This window comes from Chiloscyllium punctatum, chromosome 20, assembly GCF_047496795.1.
Source record: "Chiloscyllium punctatum isolate Juve2018m chromosome 20, sChiPun1.3, whole genome shotgun sequence".
NCBI classification, from domain to species: Eukaryota; Metazoa; Chordata; class Chondrichthyes; order Orectolobiformes; family Hemiscylliidae; genus Chiloscyllium; species Chiloscyllium punctatum.
In genome coordinates, this window is record NC_092758.1 from 77,884,447 (window position 1) to 77,907,395 (window position 22,949).

The 22,949-nt window shown below is 45.0% G+C and overlaps 1 pseudogene; it reads left to right on the forward strand.

Annotated features, from left to right (window-relative positions):
- The window catches only part of LOC140491826 (E3 ubiquitin/ISG15 ligase TRIM25-like), a 137,035-nt pseudogene that overhangs the window by 71,548 nt on the left and 42,538 nt on the right, over window positions 1-22,949 (forward strand).

The following is a 22,949-nucleotide window of genomic DNA, read 5'->3' on the forward strand; positions in this document are numbered from 1 at the left end:
CCCTGGGTTTGATGAATGAACTCTATGCACTCCCAGCCACTTTGAGTGGGCATCCACAATGACTAAGAATATTGAGCCCATGAAAGGACCTGCATAATTGACTTGTAACTGAGGTTTACCCAACCATTCCAATAAATGTGGGGCAGCTGCCAGAAGTAATTTTTGACCTTGTTGGCACTCAGGGCACTGCCACACTAATGCAGCTATGTCTGCATCCAATCTTGGCCACCAGACATAACTTCTCACCAACATCTTCCTTTTGGTAACCCTGGGTTGACCCTGCTGGAGTTCAGCCAGTATTTGGCTGTGACTTTTTCTCAGGACATTCACTTCTGCTCCCCATAATAATATGCCACCCTCTACCGTGACCTGATCTCTCCGGGTCTAAAAGGATCCGGGTCATAGAGATGGACAGCATGGAAACAGACCCTTCAGTCCAACCCGTCCATGCCAACCAGATAGCCCAACCCAATCTAGTACCACCTGCCAGCACCCAGCCCATATCCCTCCAAACCCTTCCTATTCATATACCCATCCAAATGCCTCTTAAATGTTGCAATTGTACCAGCCTCCACCACATCCGCTGGCAGTTCATTCCATGCACGTACCACGCTCTGAGTGAAAAAGTTGCCTCTTAGGTCTCGTTTATATCTTTCCCCTCTCACCCTAAACCTATGCCCTCTAGTTCTGGACTCCCCGACCCCAGGGAAAGATTTTGTCTATTTATCCTATCCATGCCCCTCATAATTTTGTAAACCTCTATAAGTCACCCCTCAGCCTCCGATGCTCCAGGGAAAACAGCCCCAACCTGTTCAGCCTCTCCCTGTAGCTCAGATCCTCCAACACTGGCAACATCCTTGTAAATCTTTCTGAACCCTTTCAAGTTTCACAACATCTTTCCAATAGGAAGGAGACCAGAATTGCACGCAATATTCCAACAGTGGCCTAACCAATGTCCGGTACAGCCACAACATGACCTCCCAACTCCTGTACTCAATACTCTGACTAATAAAGGAAAGCATAGCAAACGCCTTCTTCACTATCCTATCTATCTGCGACTCCACTTTCAAGGAGCTATGAACTTGTACTCCAAGGTCTCTTTGTTCAGCAACACTCCCTAGGACCTTACCATTAAGTGTATAAGTCCTGCTAAGATTTGCTTTCCCAAACTGCAGCACCTCGCATTTATCTGAATTAAACTCCATCTGCCACTTCTCAGCCCATTGGCCCGTCTGGTCAAGATCCTGTTGCAATCTGAGGTAACCCTCTTCGCTGTCACACTACACCTCCAATTTTGGTGTCATCTGCAAACTTACTAACTGTACCTCTTACGCTCGCATCCAAATCATTTATGGAAATGACAAAAAGTAGAGGGCCCAGCACCGATCCTTGTGGCACTCCACTGGTCACAGGCCTCCAGTCTGATAAACAACCCTCCACCACCACCCTCTGTCTTCTACCTTTGAGCCAGTTCTGTATCCAAATGGCTAGTTCTCCCTGTATTCCATGAGATCTAACCTTGCTAATCAGTCTCCCATGGGGAACCTTGTCGAACGCCTTACTGAAGCCCATATAGATCACATCTACTGCTCTGCCCTCATCAATCCTCTTTGTTACTTCTTCAAAAAACTCAATCAGGTTTGTGAGACATGATTTCCCACGCACAAAGCCATGTTAACTATCCTGAATCAGTCCCTGCCTTTCCAAATACATGTACATCCTGTCCCTCAGGATTCTCTCCAACAACTTGCCCACCACTGAGGTCAGGCTCACCGGTCTATCATTCCCTGGCTTGTCTTTACCACCCTTCTTAAATAGTGGTACCAAGTTTGCCCACCTCCAGTCTTCCGGCACCTCACCTGTGACTATTGATGATATAACTATCTCAGCAAGAGGCCCAGCAATCACTTCTCTAGCTTCCCACAGAGTTCTCGGGTACACCTGATCAGGTCCTGGGGATTTATCCACCTTTAACTGTTTCAAGACATCCAGTACTTCCTTCTCTGTAATATGGACATTTTGCAAGATGACACCATCTATTTCCCTACAGTCTATATCTTCCATACCCTTTTCCACAGTAAATACTGATGCAAAATATTCATTTTGTATCTCCCCCATTTTCTGCGGCTCCACACAAAGGCCGCCTTGCTGATCTTTGAGGGGCCCTATTCTCTCCCTAGTTACCCTTTTGTCCAAAATATATTTGTATAAAACCCTTTGGATTTTCCTTAATTCTATTTGCCAAAGCTATCTCATGTCCCCGTTTTGCCCTCCTGATTTCCCTCTTAAGTATACTCCTACTTCCTTTATACTCTTCTAAGGATTCACTCGATCTATTCTGTCTATACCTGACATATGCTTCCTTCTTTTTGTTAACCAAACCCTCAATTTCTTTAGTCATCCAGCATTCCCTATACCTACCAGCCTTCCCTTTCACCCTGACAGGAAAATACTTTCTCTGGATTCTTGTTATATTATTTCTGAAGGCTTCCCATTTTCCAGCCATCCCTTTACCTGCGAACATCTGCCTCCAATCAGCTTTCGAATGTTCTTGACTCATCCCATCAAAATTGGCCTTTCTCCAATTTAGAACTTCAACTTTTAGATCTGCTCTATCCTTTTCCATCACTATTTTAAAACGAATAGAATTATGGTCGCTGGCCCCAAAGTGCTCCCCCACTGACACCTCAGTCACCTGCCCTGCCTTATTTCCCAAGAGTAGGTCAAGTTTTGCACCTTCTCTAGTAGGTACATCCACATACTGAATCAGAAAATTGGCTTGTACTCACTTAAGAAATTCCTCTCCATCTAAACCTTTAACATTATGGCAGTCCCAGTTGATGTTTGGAAAGTTAAAATCCCCTACCATAACTACCCTATTATTCTTACAGACAGCTGAGATCTCCTTACAAGATTGTTTCTCAAATTCCCTTTGACTATTGGGGGGTCTATAATACAATCCCAATAAGGTGATCATCCCTTTCTTATCTCTCAGTTTCACCCAAATAACTTCCCTGAATGTATTTCCGGGAATATCCTCCCTCAGTACAGCTGTAATGCTATCCCTTATCAAAAATGCCACTCCCCCTCCTCTCTTGCCTCCATTTCTAACCTTCCTGGAGCATTTGTATCCTGGAACATTCAGCTGCCAGTCCTGCCCATCCCTGAGCCATGTTTCTGTAATTGCTATAATATCCCAGTCCCATGTTCCTAACCATGCCCTGAGTTCATCTGCCTTCCCTGTTCGGCCCCTTGCATTGAAATAAATGCAGTTTAATTTATTAGTCCTACCTTGTCCCTGCCTGCCCTGACTGTTTGACTCACTTCTGTTCTCAGCTGTACCCGTCTTAGATCGATCTCTTTCCTCACTGTCTCCCTGGGTCCCACCCCTCCCTACCTTACTAATTTAAATCCTCCCAAGCAGTTCCAGCAAATTTCCCTGCCAGTATATTAGTCCCCTTTCAATTTCGGTGCAATCCGTCCTTCTTGTACAGGTCACTTCTACCCCAAAAGAGATTCCAATGATCCAAAAATGTGAATCCTTCTCCCATACACCAGCTCCTCAGCCATGCATTCATCTGCGCTCTCCTTCTATTCCTGCCCTCACTAGCTCGTAGCATCGGGATTAATCCAGATATTACTACTCTTGAGGACCTCCTTTTTAAATTCCTGCCTAACTCTCTGTAATCTCCCTTCAGAATCTCAACCTTTTCCCTTCCAATGTCGTTGGTTCCAATGTGGACAATGACCTCCTGTTGGCCCCTCTCCCCCGTGAGAACATTCTGCACCCTCTCTGAGACATCCTTGATCCTGGCACCAGGGAAACAACACACCATTCTGCTTTTTCTCTGCTGTCCACAGAAACCTCTGTCTATACCTTGGACTACAGAATCCCCTAACACAACTGATCTCTTGGAAGCCGACGTACCCCTCGTTGCATTAGAGCCAGTCTCATTACCAGAAACGTGGCTGTTCGTGCTATGTTCCCCTGAGAATCCATCACCCCTACATTTTCCAAAACAACATACCTGTTTGAAATGTGTATATCCACAAAAGACTCCTGCACGAGCTGCCTACCTCTCTTACCCTTCCTGGAGTTAACCCATCTATGTGACTGTATCTGAGACTTTCCACCCTTCCTATAACTGCCATCCATCACATACTGTTGCTGTTGCAAATTCCTCATTGCTTCTAACTGTCTCTCCCACCAATCCACTCGATCTGATAAGATTCACATCCAACAGCATTTATGGCAGATATAATCCGCAGTAACCCTTAAACTCTCTTTAAACTCCCACATCTGACAAGATATACATCAATTCTGGTTGTAATGGCGCTTTGATTTCCCCCATCCCCACTAGTTGTTTCAGTTTTGCTGGGACTGGACCTTTCTGCATTCAAAGTCTGATAATGTCAGCTGTGACCGGAAGTGTGTCCACAACGTTTTAAAGCTTTACGGATTCTTCCAGTACCAGGAGTCGTGACTCTGTCAAAGGGAAGTGGCTCAATGCATCTGCATTTGCTATGCACTTAGTATTAGAGCCCACTGCTGAATTCAACATGAAGCAATGGGCTGCATTGCCTTGTCCTCTTTAAGTAAATCTAGCAGGATTTCTGGTCATTATTATTACAAATTTACATGTAAACGTATTGGCGGATCTTCCTGACTCCAATATGTCTGCCAAACCGTCCTTCTCTAACTGGGCATACTTACACTCTACATTAGCCAAAGTCCTGGTTGCATTCGCTGTTAGGCGTTCCTCTCCATTGGGCCACCTATGAGCTAATACTACCCTGATGATGTAAAGTCAATACCAGATCTCATTTGGGAGCATGGTGTGCCAACACCTGAGAGGATGATAGCTGTTTCTTCACTTCCCTGAAAGCAATGGCTAGACTACATGACCATTCCCAAGGCTGATTTTCTTTTAAGATTTAATGGAAGGATGGAAGCCAGCTTATGTATGAAGTTTCCATAATAATTCACCAGCCCAAGGAAAAACCTAAGCTCTGTGCTCTTCATTGTCTGTTCCAATGGGTGTAAAGAAGGGCTTATGCCTGAAACGTCAATTCTCCTTCTCCTTTGATGCTACCTGACCTGCTGCGCTTTTCCAGAAACACATTTTTACATTGTTGACCCTGTAGCCCAAGTAGATCACTTGAGTGCCTGGAACATACATTTTTCCCTTCTAGTGCATACATCTGTTTGGAAGAAGCATTTAAGGACTATGTCCAAGTTTTCTATGTGCTCCTTATTGGCTTTCCCCATTACTAGCATGTCGTCTAGATAAATGGCAACCTGGGGTAGACCTTGTGAAATGTTCTGTATTGTCTACTGAAAAATTGCACAGGCTGACGATACCCTAAATGGCAATCTCGTACCTTGGTTAAAAACCCTTATGAGTATTACTTCCTGGTCAACATGCAAGGTGGCTTTGGCTCCTTTGATAGTCCCCAGATCTTCCTGAGACACTTCCGGGGTATTTTATTAGGACTTCACTCAGGCAACCATTCTCTTATTGAAAAATGTTTGATCAATCTAGTGCATCTTTCTCAACCAATTTTGCCCCAAAAGCTTTGGTCTGAGCCATTTACTACAGTCAGTAGTAAACCAGCTGCTTCTCATAAGAAGCTGGAATTGAAGTTGTACCCTTAATCGTAAATGATCCCTGGTATATGTTCTCAGTCTAGCTGAGGTCTTGTGTAAACTTAAGGATTGGAATCCAGAGCAAATTCAATTTAAGACTGGTTCTGCAATTACTGAAACTGGTATCGACCTCCATTAGAACTGGGTGACAATTTAACCAGATGTTTGTTTTGATTGGTTCTGATTTAGATGTTGCTAAGCAGTTTAACTGTTCCAAACCAGATGTAGGTGGACTTTCCAGGCTGTGCAATATTCTGGCTACAGGCCTATGAGTTTTCTTGCTTATTTTTGGTCTAAGTTAAAAATCACACAATACCAGGTTATAGTTCAACAGGTTTATTTAGAGGTACTAGCTTCATTAGCTTCATCACCTGATGAAGAAGCAGCACTTCAAAAGCCAGTGCCGACAAATAAATCTGTTGGACGGTAACCTGATGTTGTGTGATTTTTAATTTTGTCCACCCCGTCCGACACCAGCTCCTCCAAATCAAGTTTAGGTCTAGTTGGACTCTTTTGCTGTCTTGAGTCCACATACCAGCAACAACTACAATGGATTCTGAAGAAAATTTTGAATGTTTGGCTAAGGCTTGGCTGTGTTTTGGGCTTTGCTGTGGGCTGACCTAGAGTCCCTCTGATCAAGATGTGTCCTGAGTGAGGCTATGCAATTGCCTTCACTCAAGTGATGTTCCCCAAGCTCCATCGAACTGGTGAGAGTGTCCACTTCCACCAGAATTGCCTGCAACTCATATGCTGCACTTGCAGCATTTTCCAATGATAAAGCCGGTTGTAGTGTTTGTTTGAATTCCAGTTGGGCTTCAGCTTATAGCTGCTTTTGCATGGTTACATTATTAAACCCACATACCAAAGAGTCTCCCAGCTTCTCATTAAGGTGCAAATCAAAGTCACATACCTCTGCCAATCATCTTAATCTAGTCAAAAACCCAATGGGGATTCCCCTGGTTCTCCAATTGCCACATAAAACCAATAGCATCAGTGCAATAGAAGAGGCTTGGGGGTTGTAATATTCCATAATTAAATCCATCAACTCTTGTAAGGATTTTATATTTGGTGCCTCAGGGAACATTAGAATTTGGATAACAGAAAAAGCTGCCGGTTCACAAGCTGTCTGTCTTTTTCATCTGTCCCAATGTCATTTGTCCAGAAAAGAAAATGCATTCTTTCCACATCCTGGGCCCGGTCTTGGTGGAAGGATTGAACGAGTTAAGCCTCCCAAATAATGGCACGATGCTAGAAATGCCTACCCTAATTCAAAGACGACTGTCACCAGCGAATTTCTCTAGGAGCATGCTTTACTCTCGTCGCCACTGAAGTAACTCCACTGAGGCTGATATCCCATCACCAACTCATCTTTTATGTATACTTGAAAGGTCCTTGATACTGTCTCAGTTCTCTCAGAGTCAGCTCTCAGAGATGACAGGATGGCTGATGCTCCTGTCTTTTCATAATTCCCCCAAAGGGGCCCCAGCAGCAGTGCTTCTCTTTTCCCAAGCAGTAAAAAGATACCATTGTGCAAGAACTTTATTCTAAATTTTCCAATCCCATAAAAACATCCATGTGGCTCATGAAATATTAACAAGCTAAGCCCGATAAGCTGATGCTTATGTGAAGAAAATGAAGGAGGAGGATTGGGACTAAACGAAATAGAATTAGAGGAGCAAATATAGCACTCCATCATCCATGGTGCCCATCTCTCCCAAAAGATACCGAGAACATTGGTGGACAATGTACTCCCTCTCCAATGACACTCATAAGATTGTAAGGCATTGGAGTGGAAGTAAGGCCATTTGGCCCATCAAGCCCACTCCGTCATTTAATCATGGCTGATTGGCATTTCAAGTCCACTTACCCCGACTCTCCCTGTAGACCTTAATTCCTTGCGAGATCAAGAATTTATCAATCTCTGCCTTGAAGACATTTAACATCCCAGCCTCCACTGCGCTCCCTGACAACGAATTCCACAGGCAAAAATGAGGACTGCAGATGCTGGAAACCAGAGTTCAGATCAGAGTGGTGCTGGAAAAGCACAGCAGGTCAGGTCCTGCTCCTCAGATGCTGCCTGACCTGCTGTGCTTTTCCAGCAGCACTCTGATCTAAACAATGAATTCCACAGGCCCACCACCCTCTGGCTGAAGAAATGTCTCCTCATTTCCATTCTAAACTGACCCCCTCTAATTCTAAGGCTGTGCCCACAGGTCCTAGTCTCCCCGTCGAATGTAACCACAGAAGGTAAGCAGGAGGTCAGCAGAGACAATCCCCTCCACAGCCCACTGCCTGGACCTGTTTATAGCCAGGGTCAAAAAGTGTGGCACTGGAAAAGCACAGCAGCTCAGGCAGCATCCAAGGAGAAGGAGAATCGACATTTCAGGCATAAGCTCTTTATCAGGAATGTGGTGGGAGTGGTGGCAAGGAGAAGGGGGCTAAGAGATAAATAGGAGGGTGGAAGTGGGGCTGCGGAAAGGTAGCTGGGAAGGCAATGGGTAGATGGAGGTGGGGGGGGGGGGGGGGTGATGGTGATGGGTCGGAGGGGATGGTGGAGTGGATAGGTGGGAAGGAAGGACAGTTCAAGAGGCCAGTGCTGAGTTGGAGTGTTGGATCTGGGATGAGGTGGGGGGGGAGGCAAGATGAGGAAACTGATGAAATTAATATTGATGCCTTGTGGTTGGAGGGTCCCAAGGCAGAAGATGAGGTTTTCTTTCTCCAGGCATCAGGTGACTAAGATTTGGCGATGAAGGAGGCCAGGACTTGCATGCCCTTGGTGGAGTGGGAAGGGGAGTTGAAGTGGTCAGCCATAGGGCAGTGGAGTTGCTTGGTGTATGTGTCCTGGAGCTGTTCTCTAAAGCGTTCCGTAAGTTGGTGTCCTGTCTCCCCAACATAGAGGAGACCATATCAAGAGCAACGGACACAGCAGATGAGATGTTTGAAGGTGCAGGAAAGTCTCTGCTGACCGTGGAAGGATCCTTTGGAGCCTTGAACGGAGGTGAGGGGGGGAGGTGTGCACGCAGGCTTTACACCTCTTGTGGCGGTGCTCAAAACATCGACTCTCCTGCTACTCAGATGCTGCCTGACCAGCTGTGCTTTTCCAGTGCCACACTTTTTGACTCTGATCTCCAACATCTGCAGTTCTCAATGTCTCCAGCCAGCCTGGCCAGGGCCAGGAGGTAACCCATCAGGGGGTACTCCGATCTGCCCACACCTCTCAGTACCAGATGCCCAATGATCAGGCATATGGGGCTGAAGAGACACTCCTGTTTGTTTTATACCTACTCACAGTACACTGGCTGTGACCAGCCAGCTCAAAGGCAGTCCCTGAACTGAGGAGATTCAGAATCCCCCGTTTATTCTTTCTTTTTACCCCAAACTACCACTGTGCAGCAGTAGTGCTTATTTTTTCCCCATAACAACCGTGTTGTGTGTGTACATTTACAGTGACTCAGTAAAGTCACTATAGTGCAAATAATTTTACTCAATATATACAACCACTAGGAAAACACTCATATGGCCAGTAACAAGCAAAGCCTGATAAGGGTGATGCCTATGTGAAGAAAGTAAAAGGGGAGGGTACGATTTAAATCAAAATCGAGGGTGAAATAAAGCACTCCATCCCCCACAGCGGCCGCCTCTCCCTTAAGGAATCTTGAGCATTGGTGGACACCGCATGCTCCCTCTCCAAGGGCATCCACGGAAGAGGGACAGGCAGTTGCCAGAAATGACTTCCTCCATGCCCCACTGTCTGGACCTACTTATTGCCATCGTGTCTAGGCCCAGGAGCAGACCCACAAAGAGATCCTTTGACCTATCCACACCTCTCACCACCAGTTGCCCATAGATCAGGAGCGTGGGCTGCATGGAATTCCAGTTTTCCGGGGCTCCCTGACTGAAACAGATTAACAGCCCCACTCAGGGAATATTCTATGAAGTCCACCTGGCTGACGTTGATACAAACTCTGCACCTGTTTAACTGCAGTTTTGAAGAAGTAACAGAGAAGCTTGGTGAGTGTAATGCTGCTGTTGGATGTGTACCATCCAAAACTCTTCAATACAGTGCCGCACAATGGACTTGTGAAAAACATTACAGCTCATGGAACACAAGCAACAGAAGCAACATGAGTACAAAATTAGATTGTAATAAAAAACAAGTGGTTAACAGATTTGAGGTGAATATCACATTAGCCGTCTTGCTGACTGATGGAACACTCCCAAGCAGATAATCCAACTGCTTCTCTTCCTGCTTTTTTAGGTTCTAATGTAAGATTCAGAAATGGATCACGTGAAGAGGACTGAAAATTAAAAGTCAGAAGCAAAGAGGGATTACATTTTCCAGTTCAGGGTGAAAACAGAAAACAGCACCAACATTGTCTTCAGTGTAATAGAATAATAAGTAAGACAGAGGACCAAAGAATTATCAGCAATCTCAGAGGAAAGGCTAGGGCTCCACAGGGGTGTCCTGAGCAACACTTGGTCATTGTTGGATGTGATTGGAGTTGATAGAAAAGTAGTTCAGTCTAAGTGCAAATTCAGTCAAATGGAGGAGGGGAATGATAGATGGAGACTAACCCTAACTCTAACCCTAACCCTAACTCTATCATTCCAAGGAATAAGTTACTGGAGAATGGAAACATAGAATGAAAGGGAAAATCAGAAGCATCATGGGTGTAGAATAGACCGAACATTAATTACAAAAAGAGGGAAACTGGAAATGTTCGATGACAGAGGGCATCAAAAAAGTCACAGAGGTAGATAAGAATCTAATGGACAAGAGGATAAAGGAATTAGAGTTGAGGTAGGAAAAACAATCAGTCAGGAGGCCAGAAAAAGCTGAGAAAATAGATTTATCAAGGCAGGCCTGTACTGACCACTGCTTTGACAAAGGGAGACACTAGCTTTCTTGCCTACACACCAAGACTGTGAGTACACTGAACTTGAAGCATTGTTTTCAGATCAATTTTTAAAATTTCATTCACAGGATATGCGCATCACTGGCTTGACCAGCATTTATTGCTCAACCCTGGGGTTGCAATGGGAATGGAGTCATATATAGGCAGAAGTTCCTTCCCTAAGGATATTAGTGAGCCAGGTGTGTTTTTCTTGACAGTGGTCATCATTCCTGATGAAGGGCTTATGCCCGAAACGTCAATTCTCCTGCTCCTCAGAATTTGCCTGACCGGCTGTGCTTTTCTAGCATCACACTCTTCGATTAGCAGTCATCAAAGTGGTTAGATGGTCATTACCTAGCAGTTGTGTAGCATGTATGTTACTTGGCACTTGTCAGCCCAAGCGTGGATATTGTCCAGGTCTTGGGCGGCATGGTGTCACAGTGGCAGAGACCCAGGTTCAATTCCCGCCTCAGGCGACTCTCTGTGGTGTTTGCACATTCTGCGTGGGTTTCGTCCGGGTACTCCCACAGTCCAAAAAAAAATGTGCAGGTTAGGTGAATTGGCCATGCTGAAAACAATGCTTCAAGTTCAGTGGACTCATAGTCTTGGTGTATAGTGTTAGGTGAAGGGGTAAATGTAAGGGAATGGATCTGTGTGAGTTGCGCTTCGGCGGGTCAGTGTGGACTTGTTGGGCTGAATGGCCTGTTTCCACACTGTAAGTAATCTAATCTTGTTGCATTTGAACTCGGATTGCTTCAGTATCTAAGGAGTTGCAAATGATGCTGAACACTTTGCAATCATTGATGAACATCCCCACTTCTGACCTTATGATGGAGCAAAGGTCATTTTTAAAAATTCATTCATGGAATGTGAGCATCATTGGTTAGGTCAGTATTAATTGCCCATTCCTAATAACCCAGAGGGCAGTTCAGAGTTGACCACATTGCTGTGGGTCTGGAATCACATGTAGGCCAGACCAGGTGAGGATGACAGTTTGGGATTCTCTCAAGAACATTGGATAACAAAGATGGGGTTTTCCAACAATCAATAATGGCTTCACAATCATTATCAGATGATTCCAGATTTTCATTGAATTCAAATTCCACCATCTGCCTTGGCAGGATTTGAACCCAGGTAAGTTCTGGTGTCCTGGGTTTCTGGATTAATATTCTAACGCTAATACCACTAGGTCATCACCTCCCCTGTTACTGACTGCTGATCCCCTAGTACTCTTTACTCAATAGCTTCCAACCTCACAACCCCATATGGCTTGCTTCTCCTTCCATCCCAAGATAAACAGGACCATCATGACAGAGCTATCAGTTCAATCTGCTCCTATCCCAATGAATTGATTTCTTTCTGCCTTGGCTCTGCTTTCTCTCCCATTGTCTAGTCTCTTTCTACCTACATCCATGATCCTTCTGATTTTGTCTTTCATTCTAAGATTTTTCAATTTTCTGGTACTAAACAACTCCTTATCTCCTTGGATATCCAATCTCTCCACCCTCCTTCCTTCACCAGGATGACTGAGGAAGCTTTGCTTCTTCCTTCAGTTAAGCCTGAGCCAGTTTCCATTAACCACCACCACCCTCCATTGCTGGTTGAACATACTTCCTCATTGAACATTATTTCCCTTAACTGGTCTCACTTACTTCATTTTAAAAAAATGTTATGAGTACCAGTACGAACTCTAAACATGCCTGCCTTTTTGTCAAACCTTTCTTGTTCCAAACCAGTTCAGGCCCCCTCCATTCTTGCTCCCATACATTGATAACTGCATCAATGCCATGGCCTGCTCTTGCCTTGAATTGAAACATTTCTTCAACTTTGCTTCCAAATTCTAACCTTCTCAGTTTCACTTGACTCATCTCCAACACCTGCCTTCCTATCCTTGACTTCTCTGTCTCCATTTCTGATGATGGGGGCTCCATTAATATTCATTATACACCCTCTGACTTCTTTAGCTACCTCAACCATAATTCCTCACATCCTATATCCTCTAAAGATTCCATTACATTTTTCCCACTTTCTTCACCTCCATCGCATTCTGGTGAGGCAATCTTCCGCAACAACATTTCTGCGATGCCTTCGTTTTCCCTCAAACAAGGAATTCCCCCCACTGTGGCTAACAGGACACATGACAATGCCTAACCTATGTGCCACACTTCTGTTCTCACCCACTCCCTTCCCTGTCAGAATGCACCTTTGTCCTTCACCTTCAACAACACCACCTTCCACTTTCAATATAACACCACCTTCCACTTTCAATCTGCCATTTCAATCCCTGTAGAATAATGCTGCTCATTATGAACCCAGCAGGTATTGCACAAGTCCGACCCCAGATGGAATCTAATTTGAGGGATCTTTGCTTTTCTTTGTTTTTCTGATTTAACACCATGGCCTTTCACTGGAACATAAGTTCACTAGGTTGCAGATTTGGCTTTAACAATAAAACTGCAGTTTATTCTACCATAGAAATAAATGAAAGCAAACAACCTAAAAATAACACAGCTTGAAATATTTTAAAATGCAGAGGAAAATCCCCCTTCATTCCCATTACGTTTTCTTCCCCTTATGTTCTCTGTGATGTGAAATCATTTTCTTAAATCCCCACACAATTGAGCTCTTAGATTCTCTCAGCTTTGAATAACCAATACAAATTTTTAAATAATTAATCCATTTTCCTACCCTTAAATAATACTTCACAGCTGTCAAGATAGTGTAGCTCTGGAGAGTAACTCAAGACAGTGTGTTTTCAGGATGAATATGTTTGTTAAATAATCTCAATGTGGGGAATTGGTATTCCTTGTCTGCTGTACCGAGTTTCTATTATACAGTAAAACCTACCATACCTACAAGTCTAACGCATGAAGAATGTTCTTAAAATATATGAGCAGGAACAGGCCCTAACTGCGTTTCTGTGGCCAGATCCATGACTCCAGGATAGAATGCTGCCTCTCTGGTTCCAGAGACAAGGACCTCACCAATCAACTGGAGGACATTCTTATGGGACTCAGAAAGCATGGTTAACATTGGGTCCAACAACATAGGTAGAAAGAAGATGAGGTCATGAATGCAGGTTTCGAACAGCTAAAATAGAGATTGAAAAGCAGTGGTCTCAGAATTACGCCAGAGCTTCATGCTAGTTAGTACAGATATAGGAGGACAGGGCACACATACATGTAACTGGAGAAATTAATAGGAGGGAAGGCTTTAGATTTCTGGGGCATTGAGACCAGTTCTGGAACAGATGACATCAACATTGGAGGTGTAGTGGACAGCGAAGAAGGTTACCTCAGAATACAGTAAGATCTTGATCAGATGGGCCAATGGGCTGAGTTTAAATTAGGTAAATGTGAGGTGTTGCATTTTGGAAAGGTAAATCAGGGCAGGACTCATACACTTAATGGGAAGGTACTGGGGAATGTTGCTGAACAACTAGACCTTATAGTGCAGGTTCATAGCTCATTGAAAGTGGAGTTGTGGGTAGATAGGGTCATGAAGAAGGCTTTCCTTTATTGGTCAAGCATTGAGTATAGGAGTTAGGAGGTCATGTTGCGGCTACACAAGACATTGGTTAGGTCACTTTTGGAATGTTGTGTGCAATTCCAGTCTCCCTGTTGGAAGGATGTGAAACTTGAAAGGGTTCAGAAAAGATGAGCAAGGGTGTTGCCAGGATTGGAGGGTTTGAGCTACATGGAGAGGCTGGATATTCTGGGGCTATTTTACCAGAGCGTTGGAGGCTGAGAGATGACCTTATCGAGATTTATAAAATCATGAGGGACATAGATAAGGTGAAATAGCCAAGGCCTTTTCCCCAGGGTAGCAGCGACCCACACTACAGGGCATAGGTTTAGGGTGAGAGGGAAAAGATTTAAAAGGGACCTAAGGGGCAACTTTTTCACACAGAGGGTGGTGTGTGTATGGAATGAGCTGCCAGAGGAAGTGGTGGAGGCTGGTACAATTACAACATTTAAAAGGCATCTGGATGGGTATATGAATAGGAAGGGTTTGGAGGGATATGGACCAAAAGCTGGCAAAAGGGACTAGATTAATTTAGGAAACCTGGTTGGCATGAACGAGTTGGACCGAAGGGACTGTTTTTGTGCTGTATATCTCTATGACAGTATGACTAACATCCTTGAAGGGAGATTCGGTAAGTTTGCTGGAGAGGTTCCAAACTACTCTGACAGGTAGATAGGAATGTGAAATAAAATTCATACAGCAGAGAATTAAGTATTATTAAAGTATTATAAAGAGCTAAGTGAAATCAGAAACAAGGTCCAGCATTAAAAAGAGTCAAAATATGGAAGAACGTTAAAAATGAAAATTTTGGGAATCTAAGATTGCGGCGATCTGAGAAGATCACACTGCAGAGCTTCACATTGCAGCAGGAGCAGGACAGTCCTTTAACCCACCCAGCCCAGGTCATCAGGATTTCTTGGGGTGTTGGAAAGATTGTGGAGCCCCAAGAAACATTTAAAAATTGACTAACCTGTATTTTCAGCTGTCCAGAAATGCCTAAAAAGGGAGGAGGAGCATCTGAGGCTGGGCCTGCAGCTCAGTCTGCAGCAGCCTCAGAGCAGATTACTCTCCAGGACCTGATGAACCAGCTCTCGAAATCTCGCAAGATGTTGGGGAAACAGATTGAAGATAAGCTGGCTCCAGTCTCTCTCATGCTGCAGAAGCATGAGCAGCAGCTGGGAGACCTGGAGAAGAGGATGGATGAGATTGAGCACAGGGTCACAGTAGTGGAAGCTGATGCCAGTTCATTCAAGGAAGAGATCCAAGCCCTGAAGACGCAGGTTTGTAATTTGCGTGACCAAGTGGATGATCTTGAAAACAGGGGCAGGAGAAAAAACATTCAGATCATCGGTCTGCCTGAGGGTAAGGAAGGTGAGGAGGCTGCGGAATTTGTTGAAGTTTGGCTTCTGAAATTCCTTGACTTGGAGACTGGCATGAGAGGATTGAAGATAGAGAGGGCTCACCGGGTCGCAGCACGGAGGTCAGGTCTGGGTCAACGCGCTCGTCCTCTCCTGGTGCGGTTCCATCATTACCGAGATAAGGAGAGAGTCATGGAGGCTTCCAGACTCCAGGGGAAGGATCCAAAGGCCCTAATTTACGAGGGGTCTAAGATCATGTTTTTCCAGGACTTTTCAGCAAGGGTGATCCAGAAACGAAAATCATATGATGGTGTCAAGAGAAGATTGAAGGAGCCTGGGATTCAGTACTCCCTGAGATATCTCTCAGTGCTTCGGATCACCTTAGATGGATCCATGCATCACTTTGACACATCGGAGAAGGCAAGAGACTTTGTGGACAAACTAACCTAAGTTAAACAATTGTAGTATGTATAAATTTCGTTGCTTGGGTATGCGTTTATCATTCTGTAAAAGAAATGGAGGAAATCCGGTTGGAGCTTTGTTTTTCCCTATTTTTTTACCTCTATTGATAATAATTTGGTTCAAACTATGTCTGGCAGTGGTTAAGATGTACATTTTAAATTTATAAGTTAAGACATACCAAAGGATGGGTGGGGTATTTATTCCCTTTTTTTTAATAAAAGAATATTTTTTTATTCATATTGATATTCTATGGGGTGTTTATTCTTTTTAGCTTGTGCTTGTGATGCGGCTCTAGCTAAGAGAAGTGAAGGTGGTTGAGATGGTTAGATGCCTACTTATGGGCAGTTCGGGACGGGTAGTAGCCCCCTCCAGGCAGGGGGTGAGTTCCCCTACTCAGTGTTTTTGGCGCTTTATACGTTGGTTTGTTTTCTGGTTTTTGTTGTTTTTAATTTTTAATAATTTTGTATGTTTGTTCAGTGTAGTGGTTTTAGTTTATGTAGTTTTTATATTTGGTAGATCATGTCACACTAAGGCTCAGCAATTTGTGGTTCGGGTTCCTCCTCTCTGGAATTTAAATGTAATTGCAGAAGATTATGGCTAATGATTTGATTAAATGGTGTACCTGGAATATCAAGGGAAGTCACTCACCAATTAAGAGGAAGAAGGTACTCGAGTCTTAGAAAGGAGAAGCTGGATATTGCTTTGTTACAGGAGACACATTTGAAAGATAAGGAGCATCTGAAATTACAGCAGAATGGCTTTGACCGAGTTTATTTTTCATCATTTTCTACCAGAAGTAGGGGAGTGGCTTTATTGGTTAGGAAAAATCTCTCATTTAAATTGTTTAAATGTGTTAAAGACACATATGGGAAGTTTGTAATTCTTAAAGCCTTGATAAATGGGGAAGAATATGGCATTTTAAATGTTTATTGTCCCCCAGCTCATCCTCTTAAATTCTTGGTAGATGCTTTTTCTAAACTGATAAGTCTCAAGTCTCGGCACATTATTATAGGGGGAGATTTTAACTGCCTCATGGACCCCACAGTAGACAGGTTGCCTAAAGGTCCCTCGATACCCTCTGCACAAACTAAACATGTATTGGGCTTGTGTGGGGAAGTAGGATTGGTGGACGTCTGGAGACGTCTCCACCCTACAGGTAGGGATTTTACGTTTTTCTCCAATCCGCACAGATGTCACACAAGGATTGATTTTTTTCTGACCCCTGCAGTAACCCTGGATCTGGTGGCATCCTGTACGATTGGTAATATTGCCATCTCTGATCATGCTCCAGTGTACCTTATGGTTAAGACTAAGGACATTACAGTGGGTTCAATGTACTGACGAATGGACCCCTTTATTCTCATGGACAGTAGGAGTATTTCTCTAGGGAATTTCGGGCGTTCCGAAACATCAACATAGGCTCGGTTGATAGCTTATCCGTTCCTGGGAAACTGCCAAAGCCTATGGTAGGGGGTTAGTTATTTCATATTCCACCAGTAGGAAGCGGCAGAAGGGTGAGCAGCAACGTCTCCTTGAAGAACGGTTGAAGGCAGCCGAGAAGGCCTACTTTGACAGATCCTCATTGGTCAAACTACAGAGGATTACGGCACTGCGGTCTGCACTAAAGTCAGTGCTCACGCAGATGGCAAAGAAGGAGCTGGCTTTTGCAAAGCAAAGGTTATACGAGCATGGTGACAAGCCAGGCAAATACTTAGTATATTCTGGATTAGTGGTGCTGGAAGAGCATAGCAGTTCAGGCAGCATCCAAGGAGCTTTGAAATCGATGTTTCGGGCAAAAGCCCTTCATCAGGAATAAAGGCAGTGAGCCTGAAGCATGGAGAGATAAGCTACAGGAGGGTGGGGGTGGGGAGAGAGTAGCATAGAGTACAATGGGTGAGTGGGGGAGGGGATGAAGGTGATAGGTCAGGGAGGAGAGTGTGGAGTGGATAGGTGGAAAAGGAGATAGGCAGGTAGGACAAGTCCGGACAAGTCATGGGGACAGTTACTGAGCTGGAAGTTTGGAACTAGGGTGAGGTGGGGGAAGGGGAAATGAGGAAACTGTTGAAGTCCACATTCATGCCCTGGGGTTAAAGTGTTCCGAGGTGGAAGATGAGGCATTCTTCCTCCAGGCATCTGGTGGTGAGGGAGCGGTGGTGAAGGAGACCCAGGACCTCCATGTCCTCGGCAGAGTGGGAGGGGGAGTTGAAATGTTGGGCTACGGGGCGGTGTGGTTGATTGGTGTGGGTGTCCCAGAGATGTTCCCTAAAGTGCTCTGCTAGGAGGCGCCCAGTATCCCCAATGTAGAGGAGACCGTATCGGGAGCAAGGGATACAATAAATGATATTAGTGGATGTGCAGGTAAAATTTTGATGGATGTGGAAGGCTCCTTTAGGGCCTTGGATAGAGGTGAGGGAGGAGGTGTGGGCGCAGGTTTTACAGTTCCTGCGGTGGCAGGGGAAAATTCCAGGATGGGAGGGTGGGTTGTGGGGGGAACGTGGACCTGACCAGGTAGTCATAGAGGGAACGGTCTTTGCGGAAGGCGGAAAGGGGTGGGGAGGGAAATATATTCCTGGTGGTGGGGTCTGTTTGGAGGTGGCGGAAATGTCGGTGGATGATTTGGTTTATGCGAAGGTTGGTAGGGTGGAAGGTGAGCACCGGGGCATTCTGTCCTTGTTACGGTTGGAGGGGTGGGGTCTGAGGGCGGCGGTGTGGGATGTAGACGAGATGCGTTGGAGGGCATCTTTAACCAGGTGAGAAGGGAAATTGTGGTCTCTAAAGAAGGAGGCCCTCTGGTGTGTTCTGTGGTGGAACTGGTCCTCCTGGGAGCAGATACGGTGGAGGCGGAGGAATTGGGAATACGGGATGACATTTTTGCAAGAGGTAGGGTGGGAAGAGGTGTAATCCAGGTAGTTGTGGGAGTCGGTGGATTTGTAAAAAATGTCAGTGTCAAGTCGGTCGTCATTAATGGAGATGGAGAGGTCCAGGAAGGGGAGGGAGGTGTCAGAGATGGTCCAGGTAAATTTAAGGTCAGGGTGGAATGTGTTGGTGAAGTTGATGAATTGCTCAACCTCCTCGCGGAAGCACGAGGTGACGCCAATGCAGTCATCAATGTAGCGGAGGAAGAGGTGGGAAGTGGTGCCGGTGTAATTACAGAAGATCAACTGTTCTACGTAGCCAACAAAGGGACAGGCATAGCTGGGTCCCATACGTGTGCCCATGGTTATCCCTTTGGTCTGGAGGAAGTGAGAGCATTCAAAGGAGAAATTGTTAAGGGTGAGAACCAGTTCGGCCAAACGAGTGAGAGTGTCGGTGGAAGGATACTGTTGGGGACGTCTGGAGAGGAAAAAAACGGAGGGCTTGGAAGCCCTGGTCATGGCGGATGGAGGTGTAGAGGGATTGAATATCCATGGTGAAGATGAGGCGTTAGGGGCCGGGGAAATGGAAGTCTTGGAGGAGGTGGAGGGGGTGGGTGGTGTCTCGAACGTATGTGGGGAGTTCTAAATACTTAGCATACCTTGCCAGAAAGAGAAGTGCCCCACAAACCATTACAGCGATTAGGGAAGGGTCTGGGAACCTAACATGTGATTTTAAAAAGATTAATGTGGCGTTCCAGAGATTCTACTCTAAGTTATATCAGTCTGAGAATTATGAGGAGGGGCAGGCCAAAATGGAATCCTTTTTTAGAGATCTGAAGCTCCCGGGTGTGACTCGGGAACAATCCTTTCTCAATACCCCATTATTAAAGCAAGAAGTGCAGGAAGCTGTGAGGCAGCTTCAGAGTGGAAAGGCGCCCAGTCCTGATAGACTTCTCAGTGAATTCTATAAGGAATTTATAAATATACTGTCAGGCCCGATGCTGAATATATTTAATGATTCATACAGTCATGATTGTCTCCCACCATCTCTGAGAGAGGCCAATATTTCACATCCTTAAAAAAGGGAAGGATCCGGACAACTGTGCTTCATACTGGCCCATCTCAATCTTAAATGTGGACGTTAAGGTCCTCTCTAAGGCTCGTGTGTTAGGGTGTTACCTTCTATTATTAAAGAGGGTCAGATGGGCTTTATAAAGTGTCTCAGATCCTCCAATAATGTTAGGAGGCTGCTTAACGTAATTCAAGCATGCTAACAGTAGTCAATACAGAGATTGGTCATTTCTTTAGATGCAGAGAAGGCATTTGATTGAGTTGAGTGGCCGTAGCTTTTCTATACTCTAGACCGGTTGGGTCTGGGCGAAGTTTTCATAAGATGAGTAAAGGTTCTCTACAGTGTACCTCTCGCTGTGGTCATTACCAATGGGGTACGATCAAGCAACTTTAATATTTCTAGGGAGAGCCGGCAGGGCTGTCCCCGTTCACCATTACTTTTTACGTTGGTGATTGAACCATTGGCAGAGGCCATTCGTGGGGATCTCAAAATAACAGCTCCAGAAGTGGGGTCAAAATTACGTAAGATCTCGCTGTATGCAGACGATGTTCTAATTTTCTTGACAAGCCCAACAGTTTCAGTCCCTCGCCTGATACGATGCATTTACACGTTTGGCGCTTTTTCAGGATATAAGATTAACTTTGCTAAATCAGAGGCTATGCCTATGGGTGGTCTTACGAAAGAGTTGGCTCTTGAGAGTGACTATAGATTTCCATTTAGGTGGTTACAGGAGATGGGGGGGGGGGGAAGGTTTGTGTATTTGGGCACATTCATTACTCCAGTTCTGGACTGGCTGTTCAAAGCCAATTTTACTCAATTATTTGAAAAAATTAAACAAGATCTCCAAAGATGAGAGGCACTTCCAGTCTCATGGTTGGGTCGGATAGCGCTTATTAAGATGAATATTCTCCCTCGTTTGCTATACCCTATACGGATGCTCCCCCTGATTTTCAATAAACAAACACTCAGGAGACTGAACAGTTGGTTCAGCTCCTTTATCTGGCACCGTAAACAGCCCCTCATTAAATTAGCCAAACTGCAGTTGCCTCACAGATTGGGGGGGAGTAGACCTTCCGGACATTAAAAATTACCAATTAAGCTCACTTTTGAACTACGTAAGTGATTGGGTTTGTGGGGATCCTCTTTCAATATGGCTAGATATCAAAGCCTCCCAGGCAAGGTGCCCCCTTACCAGTTTGCTGTTTTTGGACAAGGTGAGGACAGTTAGGGAATATTGCCATAACCCAATAGTCATCGATACTCTTAAAGCATGGAGGGCAATTCGGCAGAGGGAAGGTAATATTGACAAAACATCTTTGTATACACCTTTAGTGGGTATGCCGGGTTTTCAACCAGGTATGATAGATTCAGGATTTAAATGTTGGACAGCTAGGGGTATATCTTGCATGGGTGATTTATTTGAGGGAGATGTAATGATGTCCTTTGATCAATTAGTATGGAAGTACGAGTTTTTCAAGTTAGGGATTTTATTCAAAAAAAAGACCACACTTTTGACTGATCCCTACAAATCTGACATAGAAAGAGGGGTACTAAGGGCTAAGAATACACTCTCTGTCAGTACTTTATATCACCAGTTGGGGGGTGCCACCTCAGATGAGTCTGATCGATTCTGCAGGATGTGGCAGAGAGAGCTGGGTGTTGAAGTTTCTTCAGAGGCATGGGAGGATATTTGGGAGAATGCAAGGAAGATATCAATTTGCAATAGGACCCATGCTTTACAGTTGAAGATTCTCCACAGGGTCCACTTAGCCCCAGACCGTTTGTCAAAATTTAAACCAGGGGTATCTTCAGCATTCCCCAAGTGCAAGATCTGTATGGGTACTCTTACCCATTGTCTTTGGTCTTGTGACAGGCTTCAAACATATTGGAGCACTGTGGTGGGTGCAATGGAGAGGATTTTAGGTGTAGGGGTGGAGAAGGACCCTATTTAGAACATAGAACATAGAACATAGAACAATACAGCACAGAACAGGCCCTTCGGCCCACGATGTTGTGCCGAACTTCTATCCTAGATTAAGCACCCATCCATGTACCTATCCAAATGCCGCTTAAAGGTCGCCAATGAATCTGACTCTACCACTCCCTCGGGCAGCGCATTCCATGCCCCCACCACTCTCTGGGTAAAGAACCCACCCCTGACATCTCCCCTATACCTTCCACCCTTCACCTTAAATTTATGTCCCCTTGTAACACTCTGTTGTACCCGGGGAAAAAGTTTCTGACTGTCTACTCTATCTATTCCTCTGATCGTCTTATAAACCTCTATCAAGTCACCCCTCATCCTTCGCCGTCCCAACGAGAAAAGGCCGAGAACTCTCAAGCTATCCTCGTACGACCTACTCTCCATTCCAGGCAACATCCTGGTAAATCTTCTCTGCACCCTCTCCAAAGCTTCCACATCTTTCCTAAAGTGAGGCGACCAGAACTGCACACAGTACTCCAAATGTGGCCTAACCAAAGTCCTGTACAGCTGCAACATCACCTCACGACTCTTGAATTCAATCCCTCTGCTAATGAACGATAATACTCCATAGGCCTTCTTACAAACTCTATCCACCTGAGTGGCAACCTTCAAAGATCTATGTACATAGACCCCAATATCCCTCTGTTCCTCCACCTGACCAAGAACCCTACCATTAACCCTGTATTCCGCATTCTTATTTGTTCTTCCAAAATGGACAACTTCACACTTGGCAGGGTTGAACTCCATCTGCCACTCCTCAGCCCAGCTCTGCATCATATCTAAGTCCCTCTGCAGCCGACAACAGCCCTCCTCACTGTCCACAACTCCACCTATCTTTGTATCATCTGCAAATTTACTGACCCACCCTTCGACTCCCTCATCTAAGTCATTAATAAAAATTACAAACAGCAGAGGACCCAGAACTGATCCCTGCGGAACTCCACTTGTAACTGGACTCCATGCTGAATATTTACCATCTACCACCACTCTCTGACTTCGACCGGTTAGCCAGTTTTCTATCCAATTGGCCAAATTTCCCTCTATCCCATGCCTCCTGACTTTCCGCATAAGCCTACCATGGGGAACCTTATCAAATGCCTTACTAAAATCCATGTACACTACATCCACTGCTCTACCCTCATCCACATGCT